Genomic DNA, 17,470 nt, shown 5'->3' with positions numbered 1-17,470 from the left:
ATGGGGAAGGTGGATGTGCCCCGCTGGCTCCTCCCTTGGCAAAATGAGGAGCCCCTGGGGACAATGGCGGTGACACCATTGAAAGTGAGAACAAAGGAGTAAAAATATTCCCTTGAGCCAAAACTTTGAGACGAACTTTGCTAATTGCAGCTGTGCATACTCAGCATAATCAACTGTTATACAGGACTTTCTGTCCCTCCTCAATATGCGAATTAGCTGTCTTTCCCACAATGTCAAGGTCCAGACGTCAAGATTCGGCATCACACGGCCAAATGTAGGCTAAAGATAAACCTAACCAGAAAAGTCCAGACAGTCAAGGGAAAAAAAATTCAGTCTTCAAGGCCAAATGTAGGCAGGAGGGAAGGGACCAACCAGCAAGGTCACATGCTCCCTCTGCCCTACCTAAAACCTCAGCACATGCTCCCCCTTGCCTACCTAAAGCCTCAGCATATGCTTCCTCTCCCCCTCATAAAACCCCAATGAAATAGCCCTACCTTTTTCCCTTCCAGGAGATGGTTTTGAATTTTAACTCCCTTCTCCTTGTTTGGCTGCCTTTCTATAATAAACCTCTTTTCTTGAGGTTGGCCTCACAGCGTAGTGGTTGAGTTCGACTTGGCTCCACTTCAGTGGCCTGGGGTTCATGGGTTCGGATCCTGGGTGCAGACTTATATCACTCATCAGCAATGCTGTGGCGGCATCCCACATACAAAATAGAGGAACGTTGGCACAGATATTAGCTCAGGGAAAGTCTTCCTAACAACAACAACAAAAAAGATTAAATAAACCTCTCTCCTTGCCACAAGTCTGGTACTCCAGTTATTGGCCCTCATGAGAAGTGGGTAAATGAACTTGTGTTTGAGTTCAGCAACAATTTGGTGAACCAGCCAAGAGGCTCTTTGCCTATGGCTCAATTGCCTCTGGTAGACTGAGATTTCCTGGGAAGCATTCTATAGCTGCTTAGGCACTTTGCCTTAGGGACTATGCTAGTAATTTCCATCGGATGAAGCACTCCTGGCACAAGGCACGTGTTTCCTGTGGCAAGGAAACAGGCTTTAGATTTTTGTTTGTTTGTTTTTGCTTCTGGTCTGGAATGGACGTCCTTTTGGTGAGTTTCTTCATTAAAACTGACCCAGTTTTATTTTTCCTTTCATTTGTTTGCCTCTGCTTCAGGGATTTTGTTCCAGGTTGAAAGGACTAAAGACCTCATTATGAGAGGACTAAATTTGGACCCCATTTGTTTTGATACTGTTCTGTGTGTATGTGTGTATGTGAATGTGCAATTCGTTGGCCTCTGTTTGGGGGATTTTGTTCCAGGTTACTGGAATTTGTTCAGGGGAACACTGATTTGCTGAAAGCATGAATTCTTGGCTCCATTAGTTTAGATACTTGTGTGTGTGCATGTGAATGTATATAATGTGTGTGTGGGGGTGATGCCATGATGGGAAACTCAGATTCAATTACCAGTGGCAGCCCTCTGGGTTATGTGTTGCAACATTGGAATCTTTTCAGTAATAAACCTATGAAAAAAAAAAAGATGAAATAATCGAATTTGGGGTCTCAGCTTCCTCTCATGGTCTTACAGATGCTAATTTAAACTTTACATTGACAAGAAATAAAAATAAACTGAGAAAAGAATAAAAGGACTCTTCTCTCTTCTCAACCATGTGAAAAAATTTAAGGGTATTTTTAGGAAGTCAAACAGTGGGGTAAAGTAAACAAATACTGAAAAGAGGAAAGCCAAAAAGTAATCAGAAAGGGAAGAGTCACAGGCTCATGGAGCAGGATGGAAATCTTTTGCTAGTTATTAAAAAGAAAAAATGTAATAAGTAAAATAGACATTAATGGAGTTAAATCAAAGGTTTTAGTAAAACACTGCCTAAGGTTGGGCAGACTAAAGGGACCCCCGCTGGTCTCCAAACATTAAAGAAACTTAAACAAGCCTGTTGTATTCACTCCAGTTGGGAAAATTTTTAAGAAAAAAGTGAGAAGGCAGAAATCACAATGAAAAACCTGACCAACAATTGCTTGGGGCAACAGTTAGGCTGGTAAGTTTGATAAGATTATAAAGATTAAGACATTTGAGCTAATATTATATGAAGAGTTAATGTCAACTATGCCTGAATGTTTTTTGAGAATGAGTGTTATGTCTGGCTGGGAATGCTTCCTCTACACAGTATTGTAAAACGGAGACTTGTTGATGGAATCCTAATGGACACAAAGATTAGAAGTATAAAAATTGATAAAATTAATATAAAATTTTGTAAGAAAAATTGGACTTTATGTGAAATGATAGCATCTCTTTGCCCTGATTGTATTATAGATTATGTTGTAGGGATAAACATTATGTCTCACTGGGGAACATTTCCCTTGCGTGATATTGTAAGAGAATATAAATTCACTCTTCAGGAAGTGTTAATTAAACATGCTAAAGGAGATCTCACTTTAAAATGGCCAAAATGCAGCAATTTCAGTTTACCCAAACTGGTGTATTTGCATATGCAATTGGAAGAAAGAAGACTATAAAATTAAACAACCAATGACAAGCCTATTTCAAGCTTTTGAGGATTCTAAATGAAATCAGGAATACTTTACTGCCTCTTTAAAAGAAAATAATTAAATAAAACCATGCAACGATAGAACTACCATGTGATCCAGCTATTCCACTGCTGGGTATTTATCCAAAGAACTTGAAAATACCAATGCATAAAGATACATGCACCCCTGTGTTCATTGCAGCATTATTCACAATAGCCAAGACTTGGAAGCAACCTAAGTGCCCATCAAGGGACAAAAGGATAAAGAAGACGTGGTATATATACACAATGGAATACTACTCAGCCATAAGAAACGATGAAATCCAGCCATTTGTGACAACATGGATGGACATTGAGGATATTATGCAAAGTGAAATAAGTCAGAGGGAGACGGTCAAATACCATATGATTTCCTTCATTAAGTAGTAAATAATAACAACAATAAACAAACACATAGAGACAGAGATTGGATTGGTGGTTACCAGAGGGGAAGGGGGGAGGGAAGAGAGTGAAAGGCATAATTCGGCACATGTGTGTGGTGATGGGTTGTAATTAGTATTTGGGTGGTGAACATGATGTAATCTATGCAGAAATACAAGTATAATGATGTACACCTGAAATGTATACAATGTTATAAACCAATGTTACTGCAATAAACAAAAAATTAAAAAAAAATTAAATAAATAAATAAAACCATGCCATATTGAAGGATGTCAGCTGCACAGTGGCCCTGCTAGGGAAATGAAACCAAATCTGCTGTGCCTCTGTCCTCTCTTGCTGAGCTCCCCCACTTCAACTATCTCAAAATTCCTGACTTAATTAAGCAAGTGAAAATAAGCAAACTTTTGAGATACTTTGAAATTATAATGGCCATTCTGGGGAACCTCTGTTTCAGATGAGTCCACCTTAAGGATTACCCTTCAAAGACAAGACTCAAAATCTCTCAGAGACAATGGCATGCAGTCTTTGATTAAGATGCAAAAGATACTAGGAGACAAAATTATTTCACAAACAGCTCTAAAAAGGATCCTTAAAGCAAACATTAAAGAATCTTTAATAAAAATCTTTGACCATATGAACATCTGCCAGAAAAACAGTTTGGACCCAATTCTTTTGAGTTTTGTACCTGAGATCTGGTGAAAATTTTGATGATCTCTGCATCTATCTGTCTCTATATGTATTTGTCTGCTTCTGGATGGTATAATTTCTAAAGGATCTCTATTTTATTGGCTGAAGTAAGAGCTAATAAAAACTAGGTTTAAATGTAGTAAAAATTAACATAAATATCTTTCAAGATAACATGATAAAAAATGATCTTTGGTAAATGAAATCTTTTTAAGTTTGTTTATTTGTTTAAAATAAATATGTTTTCCAAGTTATAAACGTTGGATATGATACAGAGATGTTATCACTGTTACAAAATTTGACTGTAAAAAATAATAACAGAATATTAGCTGATGTTTCATATCTCACATGGTTTTTGTAGGCAATCTAAATGTAATTATGTAGAACATGTAAATTAAATAGACATGAAAAGGATAAAGATACAGGGGGTAACTTTTCAACAATAATTATGTGTTATGGTTATGCACTTAAATCTACTTAAGATGATGGCTAACTGCTTCAATGTCACATGAAGTTTTTGTAAGTAATCTAAACATAATTGTTGGGAATAAATAATTTAGATAGATAAAAATGGGTAAGAGTGTTTGGGTGAAATAATTATGTTTTATGCTATCTCTGCTTAAAAAGTAGCTTCCAAAATCTTTTTGATAATTTAAAACTTTTGAGATTTTCTAAGTTAAATTAAATGAGGAAATTTCATTGAATGTCTGCATCATTTTCCATGTAGGATAAAATATGAAAAATTGATTACTAAGCATATATTTGTGTATCTTTGGCTTCTTGTTTCAGAGAAGCTGAAAAATGCTTGGGTCTGTGGAAAAAACATATTTTATGCATGCTTACAAATTTTTTATGAGAAAGCATATATTTCAAGAAAGTCTGTACACAAGGAAATTAAAATGTATGTTTTCAGTAAAGATGGTATAAAAATAGAGATACTTTGGTTTGGTTTGTTAAGAAAGATAATTTTATCTTAAAGTACTAGAAAAGAAAAAAGGAAATAAAGCATGGGACAAAGTCTGAATATAAAAAGTAAGTGAAAGAAAGTTTGTGGAAGTAAAACCCTGAGGAGTTTTATTGATGGTAACATTGGCTAAGATTGAAATGAATTTAATTAAGTAAATAAGTTTCAATATCAAATGTAAGCTGGTGTGGACCAGCCCTGGAGCCTAAGTTCAGCTCCATGGTTAAGTTCAGCACGCTCACTTTGGGGTCCTGGGTTTGTTTTCCAGGCACAGACCTACACCACTCATCTATCAGTGGCCATGCTGTTGCAGCAGCTCAAATACAAAAAGAGAAGATTGGCAGTGGATGTGAGCTTATGGTGAATCTTCCTCAGCAAAAAAAAAAAGTCAGCAGGGGCAAAATAAGAATTTGGTTTTCTCTCTCTTAAACAGATAATTTTCTTGAACTTTTGGTCTGCTCTTAATAAAGAGGTTATAAAAAGGTTTTCTATATCTTTATCTATATCTGTATCTATATAGATTTAGAAAAACTAAGAGTAAGTCTACCTAAAGACAGAAAATCTAATTTAGTTAAAATAATTTCCTATGTTCAAGAAAACCAAGGACTCTCTATTAAGGTTTTTTTTCATATTTTTTTTTCTGTTTCTATTGTCACTTTGATTGAATGGATAACTAAGCTTTGTTTCCTATTTGAGCAAGTGTTTGAAAACATTTTGATATTTTTGACAAACTTCCCCCAAAATTAAAGTCTTTCTTTTGACTTAAAAAAGAAACTTGAGGATTTCCAATCAACCCTTGGAAGTCTCAAAGAATTTGTTCTCTCATTCTATAAAGAAAAAAATATTAAATTGATTTGGCTTATTTGGTATGTTAAATTACATGGGAACCATTGCCAAATAAATGAAGATAGACTTTCTTAGGTTATATAGTGTGGGTAAATGTTATTAATATAATTTTTTTAATTATATAACATTCCAAAAATTCTACTCTGTTCCAGTTTTTATCCATAATTCTAGTTATTATCACAAAGGATTGTATGTCACAAAAATAACCAGGTGTCTTTCTCAATTGCCATTTTTGAGTGTTTTGTTATTCATAGACAGTTATTTTACTTAATGTCTTTGCAAATATGTTTCATCTTCAGAGATATTCATTGAAAAGACTCCAAGACTTGATCTTAAATACAAGTTTCTGATAAACTTTCAGATTATAAAACTGAACTGGGTAAGAAATTGCAGAACTCTAATGGAAAAATGGATGGCCTCATAAAACTGCTAACAAAAGATCAAAAATGGATTACATAGGATTAAATAACTTGATGAGGATGATTATAATTTTTATGAGTTTTCATTAAAATATTGGTGATTTTTTAATGTTTTGTTTTTCCAGATTTAAGGAAACCTGTTTCTCTTTGCTCTTAAGCTAACTATGAATTATAGCAATTTGTAAGCAGAATTCAAGCATTTGTCTTTTTCTCCCTACTTTATCCCTCCAGAATTTGAAAATTCTGGATGAAAGAGTATTCTTACTTTCATGGCAATATAATTATTTGCATAAGTTCAATAAGAATTTGTTCAACTTAGAGTGTATCACAGTTGAAAACACTGGTTGTATTACAAAGGCTTTGACTGGAATGTCAACAGAGCAACATGTCCTCAGCTTTAAGGAATGACCAGGCAGCATTAAGGAAGAAGGATTGACTTTATGGAACAAATAAATCCACCTGGAAATATTGGCCTCACACCTTGCTTATAGGGTTCCCAGTAACCTTACCAAATGAATAAAGAAAATCACTTCCCTGGCAGGTTCAAAACCTAAGGATAATTTGAGGACCACAAGAAAAGAGGAATTCATGCAAATTTATAAGTTTTGCAGGCAGAGTCTGATGACAAGTCCTTGGTTTGGCTTTCCTGGCCTTGAGAGGCCTTTAAAGTTCAATCTGAGATTCCTTATAAAAAGTTTCAGCACAGCAGTTTTAAAAGAGCACATATGATCAATTGCTATACTTGTTGTACTTATGTAAATAATCGGTCCCAATTTACTGAAACTAGACTTATTTTTCAAACAGATGAGTCTTAATTTGGCTTTTTTTGGCAAAAATGATCATGATTTTAGAGGGGAAAACTGTGTTTTAGTAGAAAATATACAGCATATATGTGGATGTTGGATTCTGGTTCTGTTAATTGTCTTTGAGGTTTTTGTTTTCTATTTACAAACTGGACTGGGTCCTGAATTCTTCTACTTTCCTCATATAGTGGGTCCAAACTAACTGTTTCAATTTTTTCCATCCTTTTCATTTAGAATCATTGATAACAGGGACCACCTTACCTTTTTTCCTGAAGCCATGCCTACTGAAGCAGGACAGGTTGTTGTAAACTTAAGATACAGCACCATGATGGCCCAAGTTTGGATAATCTTCATGCCTATTTCTGTAAATTTCTGTTAAATACCTAGTTACTTACTTACACAATATAGGCCTAACTTTGGCAGACACATATTATGTTCTAAAGATGATCCAAAAGACCTTGGGGAGGCTCTGAATGGACAAATAAAGCCCTAAGAGACCACAAGCAGCATTCAGAAGATGATCTAAAGATAAGGAATGAATGACTCCCAGGTTCTTAGCTTACTGTTGGGTTATTAGATGGCAGGCTACGGGGCTATGTCAGATTTCACCTGAGGTTCTAGGCACTAACTTTGATTCATTTACAGGCCTCTTCTCATAGGTTCTGCAAGATTTCAGATCCATTATGAGGGAGATACTAAAATTTAGGCTGTGTATTTTGCTATCTTTATGGTCATCTATGTAATTATAAAATGTGGACTTAAGCTTTCTTCCAAAGCCATTGATCAGAGTACTAAAATATTAGTCATGTAAGCATATCTTTCTCTCCCCACGAGGTACCCCAAAATATTTTAAAACAAAGGTAAAGCAGTTTCATTCCTCTGACCCTGATCTTTGCCCTTTTACAGTATGAGGTAGCTAGAGCAGTCTGTGCCCCCATTTCCCAAGATTAAGGTATGATCATAAGACAGTGGATATTTCAACTGAGAATCAAAGAATTAAAAACTTCCCTAGAGCAAATACTTAGAGATAAGTTTTTGTAACTGTAGCTGTGCATACTCAGCATGATCAAATATTGTTTAAAATTAAGCAGGTCTTTCTTTCTCTCCTTAGTATATGAGTGAATTGTTTTTCCCAGGAAATCAAGGTACAGACAGCAATATTCAGCCTCATAAGGGGCTGAAGATGAAATTTAACCAGGAAAGTCCAGATAGTCAATGGGAAGAAATTCAGTCTTGAAGGCCAAATGCAGGCTGATGGGAAGGCACCAACCAGGAAGGCCACGTGATCCCTCTCCCCGCCATAAAACCCCTGATGAAAACCTCTAACTTTTTCCCTTAAAGGAGGTGGTTTTGAGTTTCAACTCCCATCTCCTTGTCTGACTGCCTTTTGTTATTGAGCTCTTCCTTGGCACTAACATAGATTTCCAGTTATTGGCCCTCCTGTGCGGCAGGTAAACAAACTTGTGTTTGTGTTCAGTAGCACCATTACACAGAATGGAGTTCACAGGCCAGTGGTGGCATTCCACCTACCTCTAACACATCCTTGATTCTGGTGGGATATAGGGCTCTTTTAGGTTAACAGCGTTGAAAGCTGTCCATTTGGCCCTTCTAAGATGTCCTGAAGAAAGGATGGCTGCTAATTGTCTTGCCACATGGCATGGAAAGTGGAAAAGCATAATTTTTTTATTTCAAGGGAAACCACTTTGGGCGGTCCACATTTGGCAGGCATTGGTGGATTTTCTCCTCTTGTTTGAGCTACCCATGTCTCAGTTCTCACCCTGTATGGTTTGTATAAGGACAGACTAAGAGGTGAAAAAAGCCAGGAGGCCTCACCCGGCAGCAAATCTGTTTAAAGGAGAAATGTAGAGAGAATGAGTGGAGTCTGATATAACTTCAATTTAACTTATTACTTAACCTAATTTAGAAATATAAACTTCTATGGGAACTGAAAGGATAAAAAGAATAAAAAAAGATGCAGTGATTATGATTCTTGGTGAATCAAGAGCCTGATGGATTGAGGTGTAACGGAAACCATGGAGTAAGAAAGTTGGTCAGGGTGTGATGTGTCAAATTTAAGATTTTAGAGATGAAGCGGTTCTAAGAAGTAAAAATGGGAGTAGTTATCTCATGTAGTGTAGGTACAAGTAGAAACTCTCAGGAGGTGAGAACATCAAAACACTGAATAACTTGAGTTGTCTGTGTGAACAAGGATGATGTCAACATATCCTGGGAAGGAATTATAAGTTTTATAAATATATAAACATTATAAAGACAAAGAAGGGGGTATAGGGAGAAGTGGGTAAGATAGTAGGGTCAAGATGATATCAGCATTAAAAGACAGTCACCTGCTTCTCCCGTTCTATGGAATTTAACATCCCTGATGAAATGGCCTATTGTCTGACCATTCCCTGTTCTAACCTTTGCCTCAGTCGCACTACATTATGAGTATTAGGTTCTGAATAAACATAGGAAGGGAATAACGATTGGGATGAGGTCCTAACCTTACAGATTCAGAACATGGTTCTGTAGCACTGAGGTGTAGGGGATAGGTGGGGGTACTTTACTTAGTTGGTGCCATCTGGATATCTCTGACCTTGGCACTGACAGTGACAATGGCAGACCAGCTTTCCCCTATTTCCCCCAAAGCCACATCTGTTCTCTTTCAGAGACTGAACTTCAGGAAACTGAAATTATTTCTTCATCTTCATTAAAGCTGTAATCAGAAATTCTCTCTATTCTATTCCATTAGAAATTATACCTAGTACTATTCTATTTTAGCTCTCTCACAAAGTTAACTGACATTCATTGTTTATAAGGCAGTCCTAAAATATCCTATGGTCTATATTTCATGTTGGAAACCCAATTATCAATATTACTAACTAGTAGCAAATTTTCTCTACCCACAGTATATTTCCACAGAGAATAAATAGATTAGAAACTTTGATCTTTCTTTCTCCTCAGATAGTAGTTAAAAGAACAATCACCATCTCTTCTCAAAGCATCAAAAACTGATAATGACTCAGGTCAGTGAAGGTGTAGAGAAAAATAGAAATGATTTTCATATTAATAGACACATACAATAATACATATATCAACATTATAGTAAATATAGTGTTCATCATATTAGGACCTCATCCCAACTAGTGCTTCCTTTTTATGTTTATTAAGAAGCTAATACTCAGAAAGCATTGTTAGTGCAGCAAAGATTAGAATAGGGAATGATCAGACAATAGCCCATTGCATAAGGGATGTTAAATTCCTTAGAGCGAAGCAGGTAACCCCAAACCTCTACTATTAACTCTATAATTCCCCTGGAGAGTGTCTAGATATTAAAATTTAACAATATTCTGACAAGACACCTACCATTTCAATGAATGACTTCAGCAGACAGAGGACAAGGGAGTTGAATAATTAGAGAGCTGACTAAGGAAAAGTTTTTAGCAGGTGAAATTCAAATAACATCCACAATCAGAGAGGGCACAAGGGAAGGTCAGGGTGTGGAATACCAGCTAGTATATTCTTCACTTCTTTGTCATTCATTTGTGATCTTTACAATTGAGATCATAAGGCAAATCCTGGACTTCCTTGAATTAGTTTTGAAATTGAATTTGAGTTAGTTACTCGGGCCACCCTATTCTGGACAACCTCCACACTGATCATGAACGATCCCTGGAACTTCTAACCTGGTGGCTCTCAGTATGGTCATTACATGTGTGTGCAGGAGATCCATTGTGAGAAGACAGGACCTACACCTGTCTGTTGGGATATATAAGGAATCCTCTTGAATGTGTAAATACTTTAGATAGTATTGCCACCCAAATATTAAGTCCTTCATTTATGAACATGACTGTCTTTGCATATATTTGCACCATCTTTAATTTCTTTAAATATGTTTGTAATTTTAGTTATGCAAGACTTCTGCCTCCTTGGATGAGTTACTCCTAAGTATTTTATTCTTTTTCATGGTATGATAAATGAAATTGTTTTTTTAATTAGCCTCTTACAATATTCATTGTTAGTGTATAGACATATAATTGATTTCTCTGTGTGGATTTTGTATCCTGCACCTTTGTTGAAATTCTTTATTTGTTTCAAATTTTGTTGTTTGGTCTTTAGGTTTTTCTACATATAAGATGATGTCATCTTGGAACAGACATAATTTTACTTCTTCCCTCCCATTTTGGATGCATATTCTTTTTGTTGTGTTATTCCTGCAACTGGAACTTCCAATTCTATGTTGACTATGAGTGGCAAAATCAGGCAAATTTTTCATATTATTGACCTTGGAAATGCTTTCATTGTTTCACATTGAGTATGATGTTAGCTGTGGATTCTTTCTCTTTCTAGTTTGTTGAGTGTTTTTTTTAATCATAAAAGCATGTTGAGTTTTGTCAAGTGCTTTTTCCAGACCAACTGAGATGATCATGTAGTTTTTCCTTCATCCTGTTTATGTGGTTTATTGAACTTACTAATTTTGGTATGTTGAACAATCCTTGTATTCAAGGAGTGAATCCCACTTGGTCATGGTGTAAAAATTTTAGCATGCTACTGAATTCAGTTTTTTAGTATTTTTTGAGAATTTTTAATTCTCAAACAATATAGAATATTTCTCTTTAGTTGATTTTCTTGTAGTATGTTTGGCTCTGTATCAAGGCAATGTTGGCCTCATAGAGTGAGTTAGGAAGTGTTCTCTCCTCTTCAGTTTTTCGCAAGAGTTAAGATTGATTGTTGTTAATTCTGCTTTAAAGGCTTGGTGAAATTCACTAGTAAAGTAGTCTTGTCCTGGGTTTTTCTTTTTAGGGAGATTTTAATTTACTGATTCAATGTCCTTGATGGTTATAGGTCTACTCAGGTTTCACATTCCTTTATGATTCTTTTTTTTGGTTATATGTTTCTTAGAATTTTCCATTTCCACAGGATTTCTCAATTTGTTGGCATAAAATTGCTCCCAGTACTCTCTTTTCTGTTTCTTCGTTGATCTTCGGTCTGGTTGTTTTATCCATTATTAAAGTGGGGTATGGAAGTTTCCAACTAGTTTTATAGTGGTGTCTATTTCTCCCTTCAATGCTGCCATTGTGGGTTTCATGTTTTTTGGAGCTCTGATGTTTGGTACATATATGTCTATAATTGTTCTACATTCTGTGTGTATTGACCCTTTTTATCAAAATATAATACCCTTTTTGTCTATTGTCACAATTTTTGTCCTAAAAATGCTTTTTTATCTGTTACTGGAATAGCCAGGCAAGCTTTCTTTTGGTTTCTACATACATAGAATGTCTTTTACCATCTTTCCCTTTCAAATTATTTCTGTCCTTAGATGCACAGTGAGTCTCTTATAGAGAACCTATGCTTGATCCTGTTTTTTTTTTAAATCCATTGCACCAATCTCTATCTTTTAATTGGGGGAGTTTATTTAAATTTAAAATAATTAGAGATCGGGAAAGATGTAAATATATTTTTTCTATACAGCGTAAATCCCTTATTTCCTCCATTACTACCTTCCTTTGTGTTTAGATTTTTTTTTCACAGTTACATGCATTGCTGTCCTTCATATTTTTAATTATGGATATTGTATTGTTATTTTCTTTTTGATTAACATGGGGATGACACATAATATTGTAAAGTTATAACAATCTATTTTCAATTGATACCAACTTAATTGCAACGCCATACAAAAACTCTAATCCTATACAACTTTGTTCTCCTCTCCCAATTAATGATATTGATGTCACTAATTTCATCTTTATACGTTTTGCACTTATTAACATAGATGCATAATTATTTCCATGCCTTGATCTTTTAAATTTACAGAAATGAAAAAGTAGAGTTATCAACCAAAATTATTAAAATATGAGATTTTATATTTGCCCATATGTTTACCTTTATTGGAGGTCTTTATATCTTCATATGGATTTGAGTTACTATCCAGTTTTCTTTCCTTTGAACTTAAATGACCCCCTGTACATTTCCTTTACAGTAGTTCTAATTGTAATGAACTCTTTCAGCTTCTGTTTATCTAAGATTACTTTAATTACTGTCTCATTTTTGAAGGACATTTTTGCTTGATATAGATTTCTTGGTTAACAATTTTTTTTTGTTTCTACAATTTAAATACATCATCCCATTGACTACTGTCCTCCAAGGTTTCTGATGAGAAATATGTTAATAATCTTATCTAGGATCCCTTGTACCTGATGAGTAATGTTTCCTTTGTTGCTTTCAAGATAGTTTTTTGTCTTTGTTTTCCATCAGTTTGAATATAATGTAAGTGGGTGAGGGTACCTTTGAGTTTATCCTACCTGTAATTATTTGAGCTTCTTGTATTTGATGATTATTCATGTTTTACATCCAGTTTGGTGAGTTTTTGTTCACTATTTCTTCAGATAATCTCTGTACCATTCTTTCCCTAACCTCCTTCTGGGACTCTGATAATGTGTATATTAGTTCACATGATGGTGTCTTATAAGTCCTTTAGGGTCTGTTCCTATTTCTCCATTTTTTTTTCTTTCCGTTATTAAGAAACCATAATTTTTATATCTTTTTCGATATTATAATTTTATTCTTATATGTTATTCCTGATTTCCCTTAATTCTTTGTCAAATTTTGCTCAGTAATTTCAGCATATATAAGACAGTGGCTTTAAAACTATTTGTCTACTAAGTCCAAGGCCTGTGCTTGTTCAGGAATAGTTTCTGCCATATATTTTCTTCTTTTTAATGAATCATGTTTGCTTTTTTGTTTTTTCGTGAAATTTTTTTGCAAATGTATATGTGTTTAATTGAGCATTTGAAAAAACAGCTACCTCTCCCACTCTTTACGGATTTGTTCCCTGTTCTGCCACTCCTTCACTTATTATTTTGACATGCTCCTAGTCTTGAGATCAGTCCGATATGAAATATGAATGTCTATTCAATCTTTTCTGAGCATGCATCTCGCCTGGTCTCTGTGTGGCTTTTTTAATTCCCCTGGCTGCTTTTTGAATGCGTTAATATCCCTCAAATTCACACACCCCAGCTTCTCCTCAGGGCTTAAATGGTCTATTCCATATTTCCACCCTTAATCTCTGTCCCTGGCATCTGTACGTCTATAGTCCCCTTGCAGATGTAATGAGCCATTCCAGCTGCTTTTCAATTCAAGCTTAGAGTTAGGTGAAACAGACAGCAGTCTTTCAGGCAGCCCTGCAATAGGTTAGAACATTGCAAATAAGGTCTTATATGATCACTCTGGTTTGAGAGAGGTAACTGGGAACTGGGCTGATGCTTCTTACAGACCAAGCCTGCATTGGGCCAGGCAGTAGAAGGGGCAAGGATGAGTAAAAATATGATGAAATTTTCTGCCCCTCTGAATCTGGATTTTCCTAACTAGGACATCACTTTCTTGATGTAGGTCTTTGTTTGAGAGTTTTCCAGAGTTCTTGTAAGTTTATTTCAGCTAGTTTGTGGTTGTTTCTTTATATTCGCATGGGAGAACTCAAATCTTCCTAGTCCAACATTTTGCTGTCATCATGTGTTCAATTTTAAATGGATTCATAGTAATCCATTGTAGCAATGCATCATAATTTCTCTAACTCTCCCCAAGTTTATTGTAATTTGTTTCCAATTTTTTCTTTCATGAATACTGTTGAGTAAGATAGTAAATCACATAAAATATTCATCAGTTTTTTGTAGTTACATCATGATAGTTTTCTAAAAGTTATTTAAATGTGTGAAAGATATAAACACTCTAAGATTCCGTTTGCACACTGGAAATGATATCCAAAAATTTTAACAACTTAATCTCCAATAATCACCTTGCCAAAATGTGTTTTGGGGACACCCTTTTCAAGATTGCACCCTTGTTAGGACTGAATTTTCTTTTTATAAAGCAAAGAAAAAAAGCACAAAAATAATTTTGCAGATGGGAAACCTTAAAAGATAAATTTTCTTTCAATTTGAAGTTTTAATATATTTTTAGGGGTCAACTTTTTGAAAAATCTTCATTAGACATTCCTCTAAATCGTGAGTGTGTGTATGTGTGTCTGTGCTCTGTAAGATAATTAATTGTGTCAAATGATGTATGATCAAGAGGGGCTTCATCATGGCAAAGATAAAGAAGAGATTGATATCTGGAGGTTTGTAGTCTAACATATGGTCAATCATTGTTCAGTAAATCCTTGTAATAATTTACTAATGTATGGGAATATTGAATAAAATTTACTTGTGCAAGATTTTATGATTTCTTTGTCACTTTATAATAATTAATTGTGATTACTTTTTGATAAAAACAAAAAAACAAATTAACTGGTTGCAATTCTCTTTTCACTTGAAGAGTTACTGCTTTAACCTTTTCCTCTTATAATCCATTTGATAACAGTTAGATGGTAGCCTTGGGTGTTACATTTCTGTTATTAACATAACCTGTGAAGACAGAAGAAGAAAACTGAGTCTGCTTAGACAGAGGATCATCAGACAATGGATACCCAAGTGTTGGCATGTGGAAATAATGATGGCCACTTCATTTCTGTACTGGGATTTGGCAATTATGCACCTGAAGAGGTAACAATGTAGTCTTGGGTTGAGGATTCCAAATAAAATATACCTAGCCTGAGTGGAAGCCAACCTGGGTTATCAAGACGTTGAGTTCCTGTGTGACTCTGGGAAGGGCACTTTGATCCTGTAATCAGGCTAGAACCATTCCTTATACAAAGAGACAAAGTAACCCGTGTTCACTCTGCATCAGGTTCTGAACGTGTGGTCACCCACACATTACTCTGAGTTTTGCTCCCAGTTTCCATCTATTTCCCAGGTTGGCAAAAGAGGTGAAACTCAGCAGTCAAAAACACTGACTATCAGCTGCTTTGCCTTGAGGGTGATTGTATGGGAGTGGTTTCTCTGTCTGTTTCTGCAATTCAAGAAATCTTTCCTCCCACCAAGAAGACACGATCCATTGAAATATTTGTGATAAAAGATCCTGAAGAAGAGGTTAATGACAACTGGTGAGAGATAGTTACTGTTCTGCAGCAGGATAACCTGTTGAGTGCCAGGCAATAAATAATCCATGTGTAGTTTCCCTCATAATTCACCTACTGCCTGGCAATTTATCCCGAATGGAAAATATAATATCATTTGAAGGAATAAGCTACAGTCTTCAAGGGCAAGGTTTCAATTCTTGGTCCTTGTTAATATACCTTTGATTGAAGCAAATAGATAGAGTTGGACCTTGGGCATAAGAGGGCGCAAAGAGGACAAGTTACTCGACTGGAAGCCAAAAGTTTCCCATCCAATTTTGTCCTTAGACTATTTAGTTGTATGCCAAGGGACTAGTACTTAAAAGTTGAGATTCCCTTTCTCATCTATAAAGAAGAACGCAATATTTGAAGAGATGTTTTGGAGACAGATGACAGAATTTGTTTACTTTGTAGTGAAAAGTGGGACTACAGGGAGTGAAAGGTCAAGGATACCATTGAAACTTCAGCTTCTGTAAAACTCTGAGGTCCTCTACATCTAAGGAAAGAGCATGACTACCAGAGGGCAATTAGACTAATTGTCTCGTTCTTTGCAATGTCATTGAAAATTAAAAGCTTCTGAAATATATAAAAAGAAATGGAATGTTATTCAGCCTTATAAGTGAAGGAAATCCTGCCATTTGCAACCACATGGAGGAACCTGGGGGAAATTACGCTAAGTGAAATAAGACAGACACAGAAAGATAAACATTGCATAATCCCACTTTTATATGTAATCTAAAATACTCAAACTCATGGAAGCAGACTGTAGAGGAGTGGTGACCAGGGGCTTGTGTGGAGGTGGTGGTGGTGGGAACAATGGAGAGATTTTGGTCAGAGTACAAACTTTCAGTTATAAGATTAATAATTCTGGAGAACTAATATATAGGATGATGACTACAGTTAATAATAATGTATTATATTCTTGAAATTTGCTCAGAGAGGAGATCTTAAGTGTTGTCACCACACACGCAAGAAAATCAACTATGTGAGGTTATGGATATGTTAATTAACTTCGTTATGGTAATCATTTCACAATGTATACATATATGAAAACATCACATTGTACAACTTAAATATGTACATTATTTATTTATATACAATCTTTATTTAACTTGTTCTGTGTGACTACACTGGTAGAGGACTCTTAGAAGCTTTCACCTTTTTTCTTGAGACTTCATTCCATATACCTTTACCTTTGTTGATTTTGCTTAGTAACCTCTCACAATATAAATCATATCCATGACTACAACTCAATACTGAGTGCTGTGGGTTCTTTCAGCAAATCTCTGAACCTGGGGGTGGTCTTGGGATCCTTCGACACTAGCAATGAATTAGTGAGCGCGCAGGATTGAAGGGGTTCATAGGATGCACAAATTTTATTACTTACCAGGAAAGACCTAGACATGGGTTCCTCACCACACATTCAGAACTAATCTAAGACATGAGGAAAAGTTGATGCTTGGGAAGGTCAAATTTGTACCTTATCTCTCTCTTAATCATGTGGGTATCCAACTACTACCTTTGATTGCTCATTGGGGTTCCTAAGAGCAGAGCAGTGGAGGTAACCAATAAGCTATAGACCCTGAGTTCTGCCATATTGCTTCTGCTCATTTGTACAATACTGATGAGGATGTTGGACTGGCAATCCATGCAAAATTGAAGATGGCACTATGAAGAGAGAGGACTTTCTACACTTCAAAAGTGCTGTGTCTGTGGTATATTTGTGTGCACATATGTGAAGTTTATTATGGAGATGACAATTATATGACAGGACCAACAGTTGGTGAATTGTG

General features: G+C 35.5%; 1 pseudogene; it reads left to right on the top strand.

Annotated features, from left to right (window-relative positions):
- LOC131398877 (aldo-keto reductase family 1 member C15-like) overlaps positions 1-17,470 on the top strand; it is a 28,166-nt pseudogene continuing 10,696 nt past the window's right edge.

Source organism: Diceros bicornis, chromosome 36 (genome assembly GCF_020826845.1).
Source record: "Diceros bicornis minor isolate mBicDic1 chromosome 36, mDicBic1.mat.cur, whole genome shotgun sequence".
NCBI classification, from domain to species: domain Eukaryota; kingdom Metazoa; phylum Chordata; class Mammalia; order Perissodactyla; family Rhinocerotidae; genus Diceros; species Diceros bicornis.
The sequence above is the reverse complement of the archived record's forward strand: the minus strand, read 5'-3'. Positions and strand labels throughout refer to the sequence as shown.